This window comes from Cryptomeria japonica, chromosome 4, assembly GCF_030272615.1.
Source record: "Cryptomeria japonica chromosome 4, Sugi_1.0, whole genome shotgun sequence".
Lineage (NCBI taxonomy): Eukaryota > Viridiplantae > Streptophyta > Pinopsida > Cupressales > Cupressaceae > Cryptomeria > Cryptomeria japonica.
The window spans coordinates 246,839,958-246,857,502 of NC_081408.1; positions in this window are offsets into that span (position 1 = coordinate 246,839,958).

Consider the following 17,545-nt stretch of genomic DNA (forward strand, 5'->3'; position numbering starts at 1 on the left):
TGTCAATCAGCAGAACTCTCACTAGATGAAGATGATCTCATAGGTTGAGGATATGACTTACAGTGAATGTGCCCAACCGGATCTTATGTGCCTGACTGAACATATATCTTCTCAATGACAATAATGTCATATCAGTGCAATGTCAGAAGCAGATGTCAAGGATCCACTCCCACCAATATGTGGAGCTTATCTCCTAACTTGCATGGAATGCACTATAACTCTCAGAGATAAGTCAGCTAAAAAGTTGAAGGCAAGTGATTAATGGCTCACACCAGATCTACCAGTGAAACACAAAGATGCCTCAGGTGCATGAAATCAGAGATATGCAATGGATCTGCTAGAGCTGGCAAGATGAGTTACTGGTCAAAGAAGGAAAGATATGTTTGTCACTTTGACAAACCAATAAAGAAGTGAACCGATCTAATGAAGAAGAAGGCAAGGTTGTGTAGCTACAAACCGAGAGTGCATCTGGAATGCAGATGGAGACGATTGAAGGTTGATGGCATGGTGTCATCAAGGAGGTTACCGGTGAGTATGTCAATCGGTAAGAGAACAAAGAGACAAAGTGTTGTGCTCTTATCTGATGAAGATGAATTTGTTGTGGTTTTGCAAGTGAAGTGACTGGGCAAAGCTGTTCCACCGGCAAAGCAGTAAAGTGCAGACTTGAAGGTTGATTGGTTAGGGTATAACCGAAAGGGTTAGTGAACCGATAGATGAACCCATTTGTGTGTTGGTCAGTGAAAGAGTCTAAACCGACATGGTGGCCTGAGCTGAGTTGGATACTGATAATGATGCCAAATGGAGTTGAAGTGACAAACATGCATGATGTGGCGAATGAACCATGTAGTTGGTGAGGTAGATGGTGGTTGGTCGACATTAAATGTTGACTGTGACTATTACGAGTCGCGTTGCAAAAGGGTTGCGGCCCGACATAGGACAAACCAAGGTGATCCATGGCATGCACCGATTGATGTAGGATGTCTAGGTATAGATTGAAGTTGTTGAAGCAAACTGTCAAACCATTTATGGTGATTAACTAAGAGATGAGTTGACAAATTGAATGTAGATTGCTAAATATAGAAGATGTGCGTTGGAAGGTGAAGAGAATGGCAGTGTTGATTGATGAGCTATAGATCATCAATCAAGGAGATGAGATTCGATCAGATCTGATTGGATTTGGTTTGCCCTGTGCTTAATGAAGGAACCCTAGCGCGCCAGAGATTTAAATGTCAATCATGGCAGGAAAACTCGGGTATAAATATGTCATCTCAAGACCGAAGATTGATTGATGATGCTGCCAGAAGATTAGGTGTCGGATGTTGAAGAGTGAAGCATGAAAAGAGCAGCAGAGAGCCAACTAGTCAAAAACTTCATCGAAGATCATAGAGACTAAGTGTTGGAGGTGCAACCGGTCAGAGGGTTTAGTAGAGGCTTAAGGGGGCAAGGTCAGAGTGACCGGTAAACTGTAAAGTGAGTTGCAATGGTGTAAACTAGTGGTGCTAGAACTTGCAGAAAGGCAGCAGAAGGTGTTGTAGTGCAGTGGGAGTGTTGGTGAAGATCCGGCAAGGCAAGATCCGTGCAGGGCTTGACCGATAAGGAGAAAATAGACAAAGATCAGAGTGAAGAGTACCAGTGGTGACAAGCAACAGTGCATCTAACATAGGAGGGTACCAACATAGAAGAGGTAGAGGTTGAACTGGTAAGGTTGCAGCTGAGAGTGAAGGAAAGGAGGATCTGAGTGAGCAAAGATCTGGCAGAGAGCAAAGCTGAGGAAGACTGGTTGAGAAGAGTAAAACCGAAAGGGAAGCTACAGAGGTTACATAACACATTTGTAACCGAGTTATTACTATTGTTTTGATATATGATATTGTAATCATTGAGTTGGAGCTCAGTGTAGGGGTTGGTGCTCCTTGGGTTGGTGCCCTAAATTAGGGGTTGATGCTCCTTGGGTTGGTGCCGTAATTCAGGGGTTGGTGCTCCTTGGGTTGGTTCCCTAAATATTGTAACCATGTTTATTGTGAAGTTGGATTGGAGCAGTAAACTCCAACAACATTTCTCACGTTGGGTTTTTCCCACGTTGGGTTTTCCTCATATATCCAGTGTTATGTGATGTACCCTTTATGTGTGTTTGCATCTTGATGTCTTCCCCTATCTTACTGGTATATTTGCCTTGTGTTTGAACAGCTAATTGATACACACTCACTTAGGATTAAAAGGGTTAAGTTTAGAAACCACTGATTCACCCCCCTTCTCAGTGGCATGTTGTGTTCTACAATTGGTATCAGAGCCTAGGTTTGAAGTTTGATAAGCTTTCTCTAGCTTGGGCAGATCTTGATGTGTGAACACAATGGTTAGTTTTGTGTCATCCCCTACTCCGGTATTTGATGGGTCTAACTATTCCATTTGGAGTTATAGAATGGAAGTCTATCTGTCCTTGCTAGGCTATGATGTTTGGATGTCACTTGTAAATGCTCTCCCTAGTCATGTCAGTCCTCCCACCGGTCCTGAAGCAGAAAGAAGACCCAAGTGCAATGTTGAAGCAATGAAGGCTATACTCAGTGGACTCACTGATGATGTTTCTTCTAAAGTGGATAAGTGTAGGTCTACAAAGAGTTTATGGGATAGATTGAAGAAGCTTTATGAAAATGAGCCTACAATTGCAGAACTAGTTTATGGAAGCAAGAAGGATAGTAGAACATACACATATGCAGATGATGGAGATAGATCTACCAGCTGTTGTAACAATGATGAAGAGGAAACCCATCTCTTCATGGCTCAAGAAACAGAAAGTGAGATGCACACACCAAGAGATGATAACTCAAATCATTCCTACCAGCAAGATGTGTTTGGCAGTGATAGTGAAAATGAAGAAGAAGATGAAGCAAAGGTAGACCTTGAAGGTGAACCGGTGAGCGCTCTTGATGAACTCAACAGAGTAAGAAAATAATATAAGATGTTCAAGAATGTTGTTGCTGTGGAACAAAACCAGTTGATCAAATGCTTTGAAGAATATGAGAAATGTATCTCAGAGTTGAAGACTCAACTTGAAGACACCAAGAAGTGCAGGTGCAAAGATCTAGAGTCTAAGCTAGAGGCCAAGGACAAAGAATCTCAGAAGTTAGAAGGAAAAATGGAGAATCTCTGAAAAGACCTTGAGAAGTGTCAAGATGAGCTCAAGGTGAGGATCCAGTTTGATGGCAGCAGTGATGCCTTGGAAAAAATATTGAAGAAACAAAAACACTCCAAGGACATCAGAGGTTTAGGATGTGATGCTTGTGAATGCTCCACCAGCAAGGATGTCTCCCACAAAGACATTGAGTTTGGGTTAGTGCAGGATCAAGGGGGGCCAAAAAGTGGTGATGTGAAAAAAATAGCCTGCCTCACTCGCCTAAAAACGCGAAAAATCCGTGTTGACATTTTGCTTGGCCTGGGTGTCAGTACACCTTGGCCTGGTAATTACCTATGCAAATCGGATATCTGATTTTTATTTGTAATTTTAATTTAAAAAATATATTGTATGTTACGTATTATATAATACATATTATATAATATAATATAATGTTATATTATATAATATAATATTAAATTATATTATATATTATATAATATTGTATTATATTATATATAATATAATATTGTATTATATTATATATCATAATATAATATAATATTATATTATATTATAATATAATATATTATATTATATTATAATATAATATATTATATTATATTATAATATAATATATTATATTATATTATAATATAATATAATACAATATAATATTATATATAATATAATACAATATTATATTATATATAATATAATACAATATTATATTATATATAATATAACATAATATTATATTATATAATATAATATTGTATTATATTATATTATATATTATATAATATTGTATTATATTATATATAATATTGTATTATATTATATATAATATAATATAATACAATATTATATAATATATAATATAATATAATATAATATAATATAATATTATGTTATATTATATTATATTATATTATAATATATATAATATAATACAATACGTATTATATAATATAATAATATATTATATAATGTATTATTATATTATATAATATATTATTATATTATATATGTTATTTAAAAATAATTTAAGTGTTGAAATCGGATATCCGATTTTCTGAGACTTTTATATTTCTATAGTGACAATCCCGTGAGTCATTTTTAACTCACGGGTCATGTGAATTTGTCAAAATCCGATATCCGCTCCATCCGATATCCCATTTTTTGACAAAAAATTGCTTTAAAATAGATTTAGAGGTAAGAATTTTGTCATTTTGAATCATTTTCATTCATTTTTTGTATTTTTTCTGAATGTTTATTTGATTTTTCATTGAAAATATGATTTTTTTTCATGAAAACTAGGTTTTTTTAAAATCAAATACCTAATTGTTTAAATTTGTTAACTAAATTTAATTGTTTACATTCAATTAGGTTAAAAATGAGGGATAACAATGAAAACACTAACCAACCACAACTGCAACAACCAAACCCTCATTTGCCAAACCCCCCCTCAATTCAAGATTTGATTGCACAAAATTTGAATGAATTGAGGGGGATTGCAGAAGTATATCGTAGGATCCCTCGTCTAAACCCATTGTTTGATCCTCTCATGTCGATCGTAAAAAGTATGGAAACCATGACTGAGGAGCATGATGTCGCCCTTTTGTGGCAAGATTCTATGAAGGAAAAATATGCAGATGGCTTGTCGTATAAGGATATCAAGGATCTTGAGATATCCAAAGCCGAAATCGCCTCATTGTTTGTCAATCCCCGTACTGGTCAGCCTGTAGATCCCAAAAAAACAAAACTTTCTATCAAATGGTGCACAAATGATGGGATTGTGAAAAACTTTTGGGATCGTTGGTGGATGGTTTTCGACAAACCACCCAACAACAATCTTGATATCCCCTTCTATTTCATAAAAAAATTGTATGCTGAGTTTGTTTTACAGAAACATGTGAACTACTTTGACATCCAACCTTTCCAGGGTGTAGGTTTAGGTATGCCCCAAAATAGACCTGGGGCAGTCAGAGTAGTCCAGGACCCATATGTCCCCCCTCCTCCTATTGATCCCCCACCTGCAATTCAGCATCCTGATATCATTTGTGAGGCGGCTTCACGGACCATATCGGCTATTCACTCTTTGAGTAGCCTTTTGGTTTCTCAGGCTGCGTTAGTAGCTCAGCCTACTTTTGATGGTAGCGGTGCATCAGGTGGTGCTGACACGTCATCCTCGGCTCCACACATATGTGTGCCCCATAGTTGTGTCATGTGTGGGCACGTATGCTTGGGTCCAGTTGGACAGCCCGTTGATCCTGTTGTGGACAATGCAGATTACGAGGTGCATGAGATGCATGATGCACCAGAGGTTATTACAAGACTAGAGGATACCCTGGGGAGTCCTCACATGCTAGAGGTGAGGAGGCACCAAAATTCATACATTGATGATGTATTGGTAAGATTTGTGTTTTCACAATTCATGTTATATTTTAATTAAATATTTATAAATTAGATAATATTAAGTACTAATTTTTATTTACATGGTCTATTTAACAGTTGATGACCGAGGATGAGTTGAGACAGATTCAGGAGGGCACCTTGTTGGCCATTTCATTTGGCCTCGATAGCTTGACGGTACATATATTATTGCACCTAGTCATTTGTATTTTATTGTACATACATGCTCATCATTTATATTTGTATTAATTAGATTATGTAGTAACTTGCATGTATATCTTATTTTACTCTTGTAGGGCACAAGCAACACGAGTGTGGTGCAGTGTGATCTAGGATCTGGTAGTGCAATTGGAGACAAGGGAAAGGTAATTGAATGCAAATATGATTGAATGAATAGTTTAAATAACTTATAGTGATTATACACGTCTAGACATAGATTGATAGTTTCATATACTTGTTGTGTATATATACAGGGAATCCTTGGCTTCACATCCTTGATGACTACACCCAATATACCTGAAGAAGAAGAAGAAGAGATGCCTCGAGTAGATGTGTGTTTATTTTATTTTTTGATTAGTAGATATAATTTGTTATTATCAGTGACAATTATATGCTAACTTGTATCAATATCATGTTTCTAAACATATGTAGGTTGTTTATGAAAATATTCAAAACATACCTCCTCTACTGAAGACATACATCAAGAGTCCTACAAAGCTGAAGAGAAAATGTGGAGATGAGGTAAACATGAATAGTTCAATTAAATAGTTCATTTTTATGTTAACTTTTCGAATGTGAATTATATAATATAACTAATATTAATCGTGGTTTGTTTTTCTTGTGCAGGATCCTTCAGAGCCGAGCAGTGCGGTGAAGAGGATCGATTTTGATGATCCATCAGCAACTTAGGATGTTATAGATAGTTTTGGGATGCTTACATGTCTAGTTGGCATGTATATTTTGTATATGGACATACATTCACGCATTTAGACATACATTTTGTTTCAGTTGGTGTTTATGCCATATTTGTGTATGGACATACATTTGTAATCATTCGACATTTTTATATATATAGAAGTTGATATTCGATCATATAAATTGTTGCTCATCTGTGTGTGGTGTTATCATGGAAATCTTTAATCTTCATTCCAATAATTAACAATGGTTAATAATGACTATTTAATGAACAATACAATTCATTTCATTTCATCGTAAGTGTTGTTTTTATAATGAACAATATAATTCATTTAATGAACAATACAATACAATTTATTTAATGAACAATACAATTCATTTAATCAAAAATACAATAAAATTCATTCAATGAACAATACAATTCATTTAATGAACAATACCCTACGCATGCTCCTATTTTGCCCCCCCACTCGATTGAATGCTCGGGGTCATACCCTACCGGCGTCGTCCCTTGAGCGCCCTAAGTGCTCAAAATTGTCAAACACGTACGGGCCCTAACTCAGAATTTGTGGTACTTGCAAACAATTCGTTTGAACCTACGAGGCCACGAGAGGGGTCCCTACAAAAGCCTATCTCGGTATTTCAAGTTTCCCTATGGTTTTATTAGGGCAGCAATTTCTTGGTTGGCTAAAAATCGTCAGTCTCACTCAATGGAATGTTGTCGCGTGGCCAATTTCTCATTCAGCTCATCACGATGACGAACCGTCAGCTCTGACATGTCTAGTTAGGCATAATTACCCTACGCATGCTCCTATTTTGCCCCCCACTCGATCAAACACTCGGGGTCATACCCTACCGGCGTCGTCCCTTGAGCGCCCTGAGTGCTCAAAATTGTCAAACTTTGACGGGCCCTAACTCGGAATCTGTGGCACCTGCGAATGATCCGTTTGAACCTAGGGGGCCACGAGAGGGGTCCCTACAAAAGCCTATCTCGGTATTTCAAGTTGCCCTATGGTTTTATTAGGGCAGCAATTTTTTGGTTGGCAAAAAAATCATCAGTCTCACTCAATGGAATGTTGTCGCCTGGTCGATTTCTCATTCAGCTCAATGCAATGACGAACCATCGGCTCCGACATGTCCAATTAGGCATAATTACCCTACGCATGCTCCTATTTTTCCCCCCCACTCGATCAAACGCTCGGGGTCATACCCTACCGACATCATCCCTTGAGCGCCCTAAGTGCTCAAAATTATCAAACTTTGATGGGCCCTAACTTGGAATCCGTGGCACTTGCGAACAATCTGTTTGAACCTATAGGGCCATGAGAGGGTTCCCTACAAAAGCCTATCTCAGTTTTTCAAGTTGCCCTACGGTTTTATAGGGCAGCAATTTCTCGGTTGGCAAAAAATCGTCAGTCTAACTCAATGGAATGTTGTCACGTGGCCGATTTCTCATTCTGCTCGTCACGATGACGAACCGTCAGCTTCAACATGTCCAGTTAGGCATAATTACCCTACGCATGCTCCTATTTTGCCCCCCCACTCGATCGAACGCTTGGGGTCATACCCTACCGGCGTCGTCCCTTGAGCACCCTAAGTGCTCAAAATTGTCAAACTTTGATGGGCCCTAACTCGAAATCTGTGGCACCTGTGAACAATCCATTTGAACCTACAAGGCCACGAGAGGGGTCCCTACAAAAGCCTGTCTCATTTTTTCAAGTTGCCCTATGGTTTTATTAGGGCAGCAATTTCTCGGTTAGCGAAAAATCGTCAGTCTCACTCAATGGAATGTTGTCATGTGGCCGATTTCTCATTCTGCTCGTCGCGATGATGAACTGTCGGCTCCAACATGTCCAGTTATGCATTATTACCCTATGCATGCTCCTGTTTTGCCCCCCCACTCAATCGAACGCTCGGGGTCATACCCTACCGGCGTCGTCCCTTGAGCGCCCTAAGTGCTCAAAATTATCAAACTTTGATGGGCCCTAACTCAGAATCTGTGGCACCTGCGAATGATCTGTTTGAACCTACGGTGCCATGAGAGAGGTCCCTACAAAAACCTATCTCGGTTTTTCAAGTTGCCCTACGATTTTATTAGGGCAGCAATTTTTCGGTTGGCAAAAAAATCATCAGTCTCACTCAATGGAATGTTGTCACGTGGCCGATTTCTCATTCTGCTCGTCACACTTACAAGATTAATAATAAAATGACATTTATGATTCATCAAATGTTGACAAAGTCTAATCAAAGTTCAACTTCAAGATGTATACAACATATCATATTCAACTTCAAGATGCATACAACTTACCATATTCAAGCTCATGCCAACCACCACTTGGATATTGTTATATGTCGATTAAAGTACAATATATGTAATAAAACCATATAGTCTTACAAAAAAGCTATCATAGACCATCTATGTCGATTAAAGTACAATTCATTTGTAACAGGGGCACACTCACAATCTGAAGTTGCAAAGCCCTGTGGGAAGCATCAAATTAGAAATTTACTAATTTGACTCATACTACTATCAAAAGCATCAAAGATGCTACTGCTAGAGAACACCATGCTCCATTGTGGAGAGAATATTAGGTGCATCTGATGTCAGCATCTGAAAATGAAACAATGTTATTCAATTGCCAAAATCTAACTGACTTTATTTTATAAACCATTAATGAATAAAAATAGACAAGGTTACCTGAGTGAAAGTTCGATGACCACTTTGACTAGTAGGTGTTGACGTTGAAGGCCCAACATTAACCTATTTACCTGACTATCAATGTCAAATGTTTGATTCAATAGATCATCTGTCATGACAATTTGATCCACTGCAGATGTGTCCTGGCCACATGCATTTGAATCATCTTCATGATAATAAATACAACAAAACCCACTATATTGACGCAAAAATCGTAATGTGATACTGTTGTATATCATCAAAAAATACCTTCATGAGCATAAAGGTTATGCGATAATTATATCATAAAAAATTATCAGATAGTGTTCTCTAATAACAAAAATTGTAAAGCTCATCAAATGCATGATAATAAGTCATGTTGCAAAAATATGTCCCTTCCAATTATATCGAGTGTACTCGCTATGTGCATGCAAAAACCGTGTTGCCAAAAAAAAACATTCATCAATAGACCTGCATTTTGAACACATCCTTAATATACACGTAACAAACTTGAACAATAAGGTTTAATGATCATTGTTTGAAATGAAATGCATGATAAAAAAATAAGGCACCATTAAAGACCTACTACTCAAGTGTGCCTGAAGGGTCATCTCTTTGTTTAAGAGTATCCAGTATTGCTTCATGATCAGCAATAGTCATTGTCCATAGCTCTTTGGTCTTCGGTTTTGCTTGATGCTTCAACAACTTGACATTTGTAGCTATAATAAGGTGTGAATACATTATAATGGTTTTGTGTCTCTCATAGTCTTGAAATGTAGGTATGCCATTCTTTCTAATCATGTATGTTCGCAACAAAGTTCCCACAACAACAACTGAACCTGTAGGATATGTGAACCCATCATCATCTCTCATTGGTTGTGTTAACTTTCATTTTCCCTCTACACATCGTGCCAACCAATATTCTGATCTCTCTTCATTCCCTTGTGCTGCAACAACTGCAAAAACATGTCCTGGCTGTACAAGATCTGATAGACGATCATACTCAAGTGAACTTTCCATGTCATCATTTGACAAGGATATTGTTTGAGATAAAGGAGTTTGATAGTGGGGAACCCACGTATCAACCCACTCACTTGACTCGCACTGATCCCAATCACACTGAAGACAACTCTGACAAAAACAAGCCAACGCTCGTGTCCAAATGGTCCATGTACTTGCATCCGAGCTGAGAAATGAATGCATCTTTGAAGAATCTTTAATTGTTTGACAATCCAATCTATCTCCCATTGTTCCCTCCTCAACAAACCAAAAGAATCTGCTCACTATTGAATCAAGAGTACCTACATGTGATAATGCTGAACTACACCAATCAACAATAGAACGTGCATCAGAGAAATTTGCACCTGAAATCCTCAATTTCTCCTTAACTAGAGCTCTCTTCAAACATGCACCTGCTCCATCATGCTCTCCCTTCCCATGCCCCACCTCAAAAAAACACCAAATATGAGGTATACGCCTCTCCACATGCATTCTACTCGACCAATAAAACATACGTGCATTCTCAAATTGACCCATACAGTTATTTGACCATATTATATGTCGGTCAATTGCAATATCTTTCTCATGCAAGAACTCAAAAAAATTCTTGAAAGAATGTTGCACATACTCGGAGGAGTGTGATCTATCATTGCTCATATAAAAATGATACTCCCTGATTATCTTCCTATCCTCTTCTGTACTATCAGGAGCATGTCTATATGTAATGTGAACAAAAATAGCAATCTGGACTGAATTGTAGTACTGAGACTATACCTCATTCTATGGTTGCAATGTATAGTTCTCTGCAAAATCAACCACCGATACAATAGTGCCAATTGGGAAAGAGTTCTTACACATCCTGAACTGTTGATCCAACCACTGAGACCTATGGGTGTGCCTTGCATACTTGTAGAAAAGATTTTCCTTAAAATCCAAAATAAAATCAGCAATACTCACTTCTCTTGAGACTAATTCGCATCTAGAACCTTCACCTCCACTCTTCAAAGTATATTGGGGACACCATATATAGAGGAGAGATATTGGGGACACCATATGACCCCTATGGACACCATATGACCCCTAATGACACCATCAGACCCCTTAAGACACCAAATCATGTCGTTAGGGGTCATATTGTGTCCTATGACCCCATAAGACACAATATGACCCCTAACGACATGATTTGGTGTCTTAAGGGGTCCTATGGTGTCGTTAGGGGTCATATGGTGTCCATAGGGGTCATATGGTGTCTTGGGACACCATAGGACCCCTTAAGACACAAAATGACCCCTAACGACACAATATGACCCAAAGCGACCCAATATGGTGTCATTAGGGGTCATATGGTGTCCTAAGAGGTCATAAGGGTTCATGGGACACCATATGACCCCTATGGACACCAATATGGGGTCATATGGTGTCCCATGAACCCTTATGACCTCTTAGGACACCATATGACCCCTAATGACACCATATTGGGTCGCTTTGGGTCATATTGTATCGTTAGGGGTCATATTGTGTCTTAAGGGGTCCTATGGTGTCCCAAGACACCATATGACCCCTAACGACACCATAAGACCCCTTAAGACACCAAATCATATTGTTAGGGATCATATTGTGTCGTACGGGGTTGTAGGACACAATATGACCCCTAACAACATGATTTGGTGTCTTAAGGGGTCCTATGGTGTCGTTAGGGGTCATATGGTGTCCATAGGGGTCATATGGTGTCTTGGGACACTATAGGACCCCTTAAGACACAATATGACCCCTAACGACAAAATATGAGCCAAAGAGACCCAATATGGTGTCATTAGGGGTCATATGGTGTCTTAAGGGGTCCTATGGTGTCCCAAGACACCATATGACCCCTATGGACGGGACACCATAGGACCCCTTAAGACACCATATGACCCCTAACGACACCATAGGACCCCTTAAGACACCAAATCATATCGTTAGTGATCATATTGTGTCGTACGGGGTCATAGGACACAATATGACCCCTAACGACATGATTTGGTGTCTTAAGGGGTCATATGTGTCGTTAGGGGTCATATGGTGTCCATAGGGGTCATATGGTGTCTTGGGACACCATAGGACCCCTTAAGACACAATATGACCCCTAACGACACAATATGACCCCTAACGACACAATATGACCCAAAGCGACCCAATATGGTGTCATTAGGGGTCATATGGTGTCTTAAGAGGTCATAAGGGTTCATGGGACACCATATGACCCCTATGGACACCATATGACCCCTAACGACACCATCAAACCCCTTAAGACACCAAATCATGTCATTAGGGGTCATATTGTGTCCTACGACCCCGTAAGACACAATATGACCCCTAATGTTATGATTTGGTGTCTTAAGGGGTCTTATGGTGTCGTTAGGGATCATATGGTGTCTTGTGACACCATAAGACCCCTTAAGACACCAAATTGTGTTTTTAGGGGTCATATTGTGTCCTACGACCCCGTAAGACACAATATGACCCCTAACGGCATGATTTGGTGTCTTAAGGGGTCCTATGGTGTCGTTAGGGGTCATATGGTGTCCATAGGGGTCATTCTATGTCTTGGGACACCATAGGACCCCTTAAGACACAATATGACCCCTAACGACATGATTTGGTGTCTTAAGGGGTCCTATGGTGTTGTTAGGGGTCGTATGGTGTCCATAGGGGTCATATAGTGTCTTGGGACACCATAGGACCCCTTAAGACACAATATGACCCCTAACGACATGATTTGGTGTCTTAAGGGATCATATGGTGTCCATAGGGGTCATATGGTGTCCATAGGGACACCATAGGACCCCTTAAGACACAATATGACCCCTAACGACACAATATGACCCAAAGAGACCCAATATGGTGTCATTAGGGGTCATATGGTGTCCTAAGAGGTCATAAGGGTTCATGGGACACCATATGACCCCTATGGACACCATATGACCCCTAACGACACCATCGGACCCCTTAAGACACCAAATCATGTCGTTAGGGGTCATATTGTGTCCTACGACCCCGTAAGACACAATATGATCCCTAATGTTATGATTTGGTGTCTTAAGGGGTCCTATGGTGTCATTAGGGATCATATGGTGTCTTGTGACACCATAAGACCCCTTAAGACACCAAATTGTGTCGTTAGGGGTCATATTGTGTCCTACAACCCCGTAAGACACAATATGACCCCTAACGACATGATTTGGTGTCGTTAGGGGTCATATTGGGTCCTATGACCTCGTAAGACATAACTATCATTAGGGGTCATAGTTATGGGTCGTAAGACACAATATGACCCCTAACGACATGATTTGGTGTCCTAAGGGGTCCTATGGTGTCCCAAGACACCATATGACCCCTAACGACACCATAGGTCCCCTTAAGACACCAAATTGTGTCGTTAGGGGTCATATGGTCTCTCTCTCTCTCTCCTTCTCTCTCTCTCTCTCCTTCCTTCTCTCTCCCTCTCTCTCTCTCCTTCCTTCTCTCTCTCTCCCTCTCCTCCTCTCTCTCTCTCCCTCTCCCTCTCCCTCTACCTCTCTCCCTCCCTCTCTCTCTCTCCCTCTCTCTCTCTCTCTCTCTCCCTCCCTCTCTCTCTCTCTCCCTCCCTCCCTCTCTCCCTCTCTCTCTCTCTCTCTCTCTCTCTCTCTCTCTCTCTCTCTCTCTCTCTCTCTCTCTCTCTCTCTCCCTCTCCCCCTCTCCTTCTCTCCCTCTTTAAAATATGACTAACAAAATCAGATATCCAATTTAATCAGATATCGGATTTCTGCCATGTGGCAGTTTACTTCTTAAATGGTGGCAAAGGGAAATTCATCAGGGACCGCAAATTTTTGTACAAAAATCAGATATCGGATAAAATCCGATATCCGATTTTATCCAATATCCCATTTTTGTACTCAAATTTTCAAATTTCAAATTTCGGCTCGGGAATGCTTTGGTATTAGGCTTGGAAGTTACAAGCCTGGAAAGTCAACTGAAAAAACGTGTTTTTAAGTATTCCTTGGTTTTCCAGACTTTACACTGGTGGCTGAGAACTTTTTTTGTAGCCAAAATTGATAAAACGAAAAGGGTTTTTTAAGGACGTTCCCAGCTTTCCAACAATATAAGGCTTGTCTTATTTCGACTTTAGTAAATAATTATTATTTATTTTCTAATTGAATTCTGACAATAGTCCTTATTGATATACTGATTGAAAAACACTCATAACTTTCAAACGGTATAACATTTTTTGAAACCAAAACATGCGTCACATCCTATGCTTCATCTACTATAGGGAAAAATTTAAAAAAATTAAATTTCATAAGGTTTTGACCAAGTTAAGGTGGTAGACGTAGGAGTTTCTGAATTTCTGAAAAGCTGTAGTAAAAAAATCATAAATAATTATTTAATTCATAAAAAATTTAAAAAAAATATGTGTCACATCTAGAAATGAGTCTAATACTTATATTATAAATATTATAAAAAAATATTAAGATTTGATTGTGATTAGGGTGGTCAGACATACGTCTACTTTTTTTTTTCCTAAAATTTTAGAACCACTGCATTGAAATTTGAAACTTTCATCAAATAGGATTTTTTTTTTACCAAAAAACAACTAGTAGCTTAGAAACTACATTCAATTTTCTATATATTCTCTTCTTACATATTTTAAAAATAATGTTCACAACTTATTCAAATTTTCATGTCAAGTTGCATAACTCTGATTTTTTTGAAATTTCATTGCCACTTAAGGGCTTGTTTTGGCACACCATGATCCTGCACATACCTGTTTGTCTCTTCAAATGGAGATAACAAGGGACAAACCTTCACTGTCTAGAATATTCCTTAGAACAAGTTTGATCTAACTACAACCAGTGAGGACATGAAGCTAAAGAAGACTGGTGTTGCAAGGAGGAACAATGCTGATCCAAAAGGAAAAGGAAAGATAGGAGAAGGTAGCTTAACCGTAAGCAAGAACTTGAGAAGAAGATAACCTAGAAGACCTCCAACTGGTAGAAGACAAAGAGATGTTGTTGTCCACAAGTCAAGACAAGTGTGTAAGATGAAGGGATCAGATGAAAGGGTTGTAGTGAGTGGACAATTCAAGAACAATCCCCGAAGAAGCAGAAATAGAGATGCCAAACCGGTAAGATCTCCTCATGCATGGAAGAATAAATTTGTAAGTTATGAGCCCCCTTTCTCTGGTTACTTTTTTGCATGCAAATATTATGGCCATAGGGCAGATGAATGCAAAAAGAGGTCTAGGAATAAACAAAATGTGTTTCCTAAAAATAGCAATGATGTCTGCCAAAGATGTAATGCATCTAGCCATAGGAGTCCTGAATGCAAGAAGAAGAGATGTTAGCCACATGACAACCAATATAACAGTCATGCACAACATGAAAGTGGGTATAGAGCATATGTGCATCAAAGAGCTGCATGGAACAAAAGGAGAAGTGTTCCTGCAGGATCAAGGAATAAACCAGTATCGGTAGCTGGTTACAATAGCATGACCAGAAGAAGATGGTCTATCTGGTTTAATAGTAGGTCCTCAAGATATATGCTTGGTATGAACATGGTCTGCTACTACAACAATGTTGTTGGAGAAAGGACCAATCAGTAGAAGAAGGTAAGACTTGCTCTCAAAACTGCAAATGAGAAGAAAAGGGAGATCAAGCAGGTATGGAGGAAGAAGGAAGAGAGTAAGATCATGGACCAGCATTGTGCATTCAATGCACAGGTGATATCTCCTAAGGCCTAAAGGAGATGCGGGAATTAGGGGGAGTAACATATTGACCATATTATTAACCCCCTTGGTGAAAAGGACAAATGGAAGAACAAGTTGTTGTCCGTATAAGGAAGAAGATGAGATGGTAGTGTGTGTAGTTGTTGCCTTGGCTACACATCTACAAATAAGAGATGGATTACTGCCAGTTGTGTCAATGGATGATTCAAATTTCCATTGGAATCAGAGTCTCTTGACACAAGAAGATAGTAATTAGTGGAAGGTACTTTGGTGGAGATGATGGACCAGTATAGGAAACTATTATGTGCAATATGTTACCAGTATGGATATTGAACAGTATTATAGGCTATGTAAGTTAATGAGTTTTGGGATCATTGCAATAACTCTGGTAGCATGGAATGAGGAGATTGTGTCTCGGGTGATAGTGGAAAAGACTTGAATGACATGTGTTGGTCTGATAGTTAATCATATATGCATGGATCTTTTTGAGCTAACTGGTTTGATTTTTGGCATGATAATGATGCAGTATGGCACTGCGTTCATATAAGATCATGTCATAAGTTGTGATGGATGTCATAGAGTTGGAAGATCATCAATTGATCACTTATTCACTCAGCTCAACTAGTATAAGGTGCAGATTGGAGAACCAGTTTAGGACTTGGCAGACAAAGATGACCTAAGATCTATGGCTTAGGGGAAGTTCACAGCCACATTTTCTGATTAGTATCACACATGTTGGACACAGCGGAGAGCGAGTGTCTATGGTTGTACCAGTATGATTGAGACTTTGGGACATTCTCATGGGTCTGAGTTTGTGAGGTATTTCAATGTCTATCCAATTTGTACTTATTGAAATCACAATCAGACCACCAGAAGTGTTGCCTGCAAAAAGGGAGAGTTACTTGCATAGGGGGAGTATATACATTTGATGTCAGTGTCAGCCTCAACACTTAGTATCAGAAAATCAGGGTCAGAATAACTTTATGCATATCAAAAGGGGAGATGATGCAGTCTAACTGGAAAGTAAGTGGAATTTACTAGCACATTTTTCCTACAATTGGTATCAGACTTGTATATACAATTGGTATTTGGTTTGTATATACATTTGGTATTGAGTAATTGGTGCCAATTGGTATCTAAGCCCTCCATCTCAAGTGCCTCTGATTGAGAGGATGAAGAGTGAAAAGGTCATAAGAGGAGAAGCATCTGGTAGAGAAAGGGGAGAGAAACTCTGTCAGTGCCCTTTGCCATTGTTGTCAAAAGGGGAGAGAGAATCTGTAGTATACCAGATACTACATGTGTTGATATCAATGCCAAACGGGGAGATTTTTGGCATTGTGTTGTCATTGATGTCAACCAGTATAGCATGGCAACCGATATGGGAGATTGATGTGTATTGTTGTCATTGATGTCAACCTGTAATGGTGTCATTGATGTCAACTAGTATAGTTGGTCATCGGTACACAAGTTAGTGTTGGCTTGTGTTGAAGACAAACTATTGGAGATCGATATGGTTGCCAACTGGTAAGCATGTGACCAGTTAAAATGCAAGGTTGTGCAAATGAAGAAGTGCAAACAACCGGTATATAGGTTGATGTCAATCAGCAGAACTCTTACCAGATTAAGATGATATCACAAGTTGAAGATATGACTGACAATGAATGTGCCCAACCAGATCTTATGTGCCTGA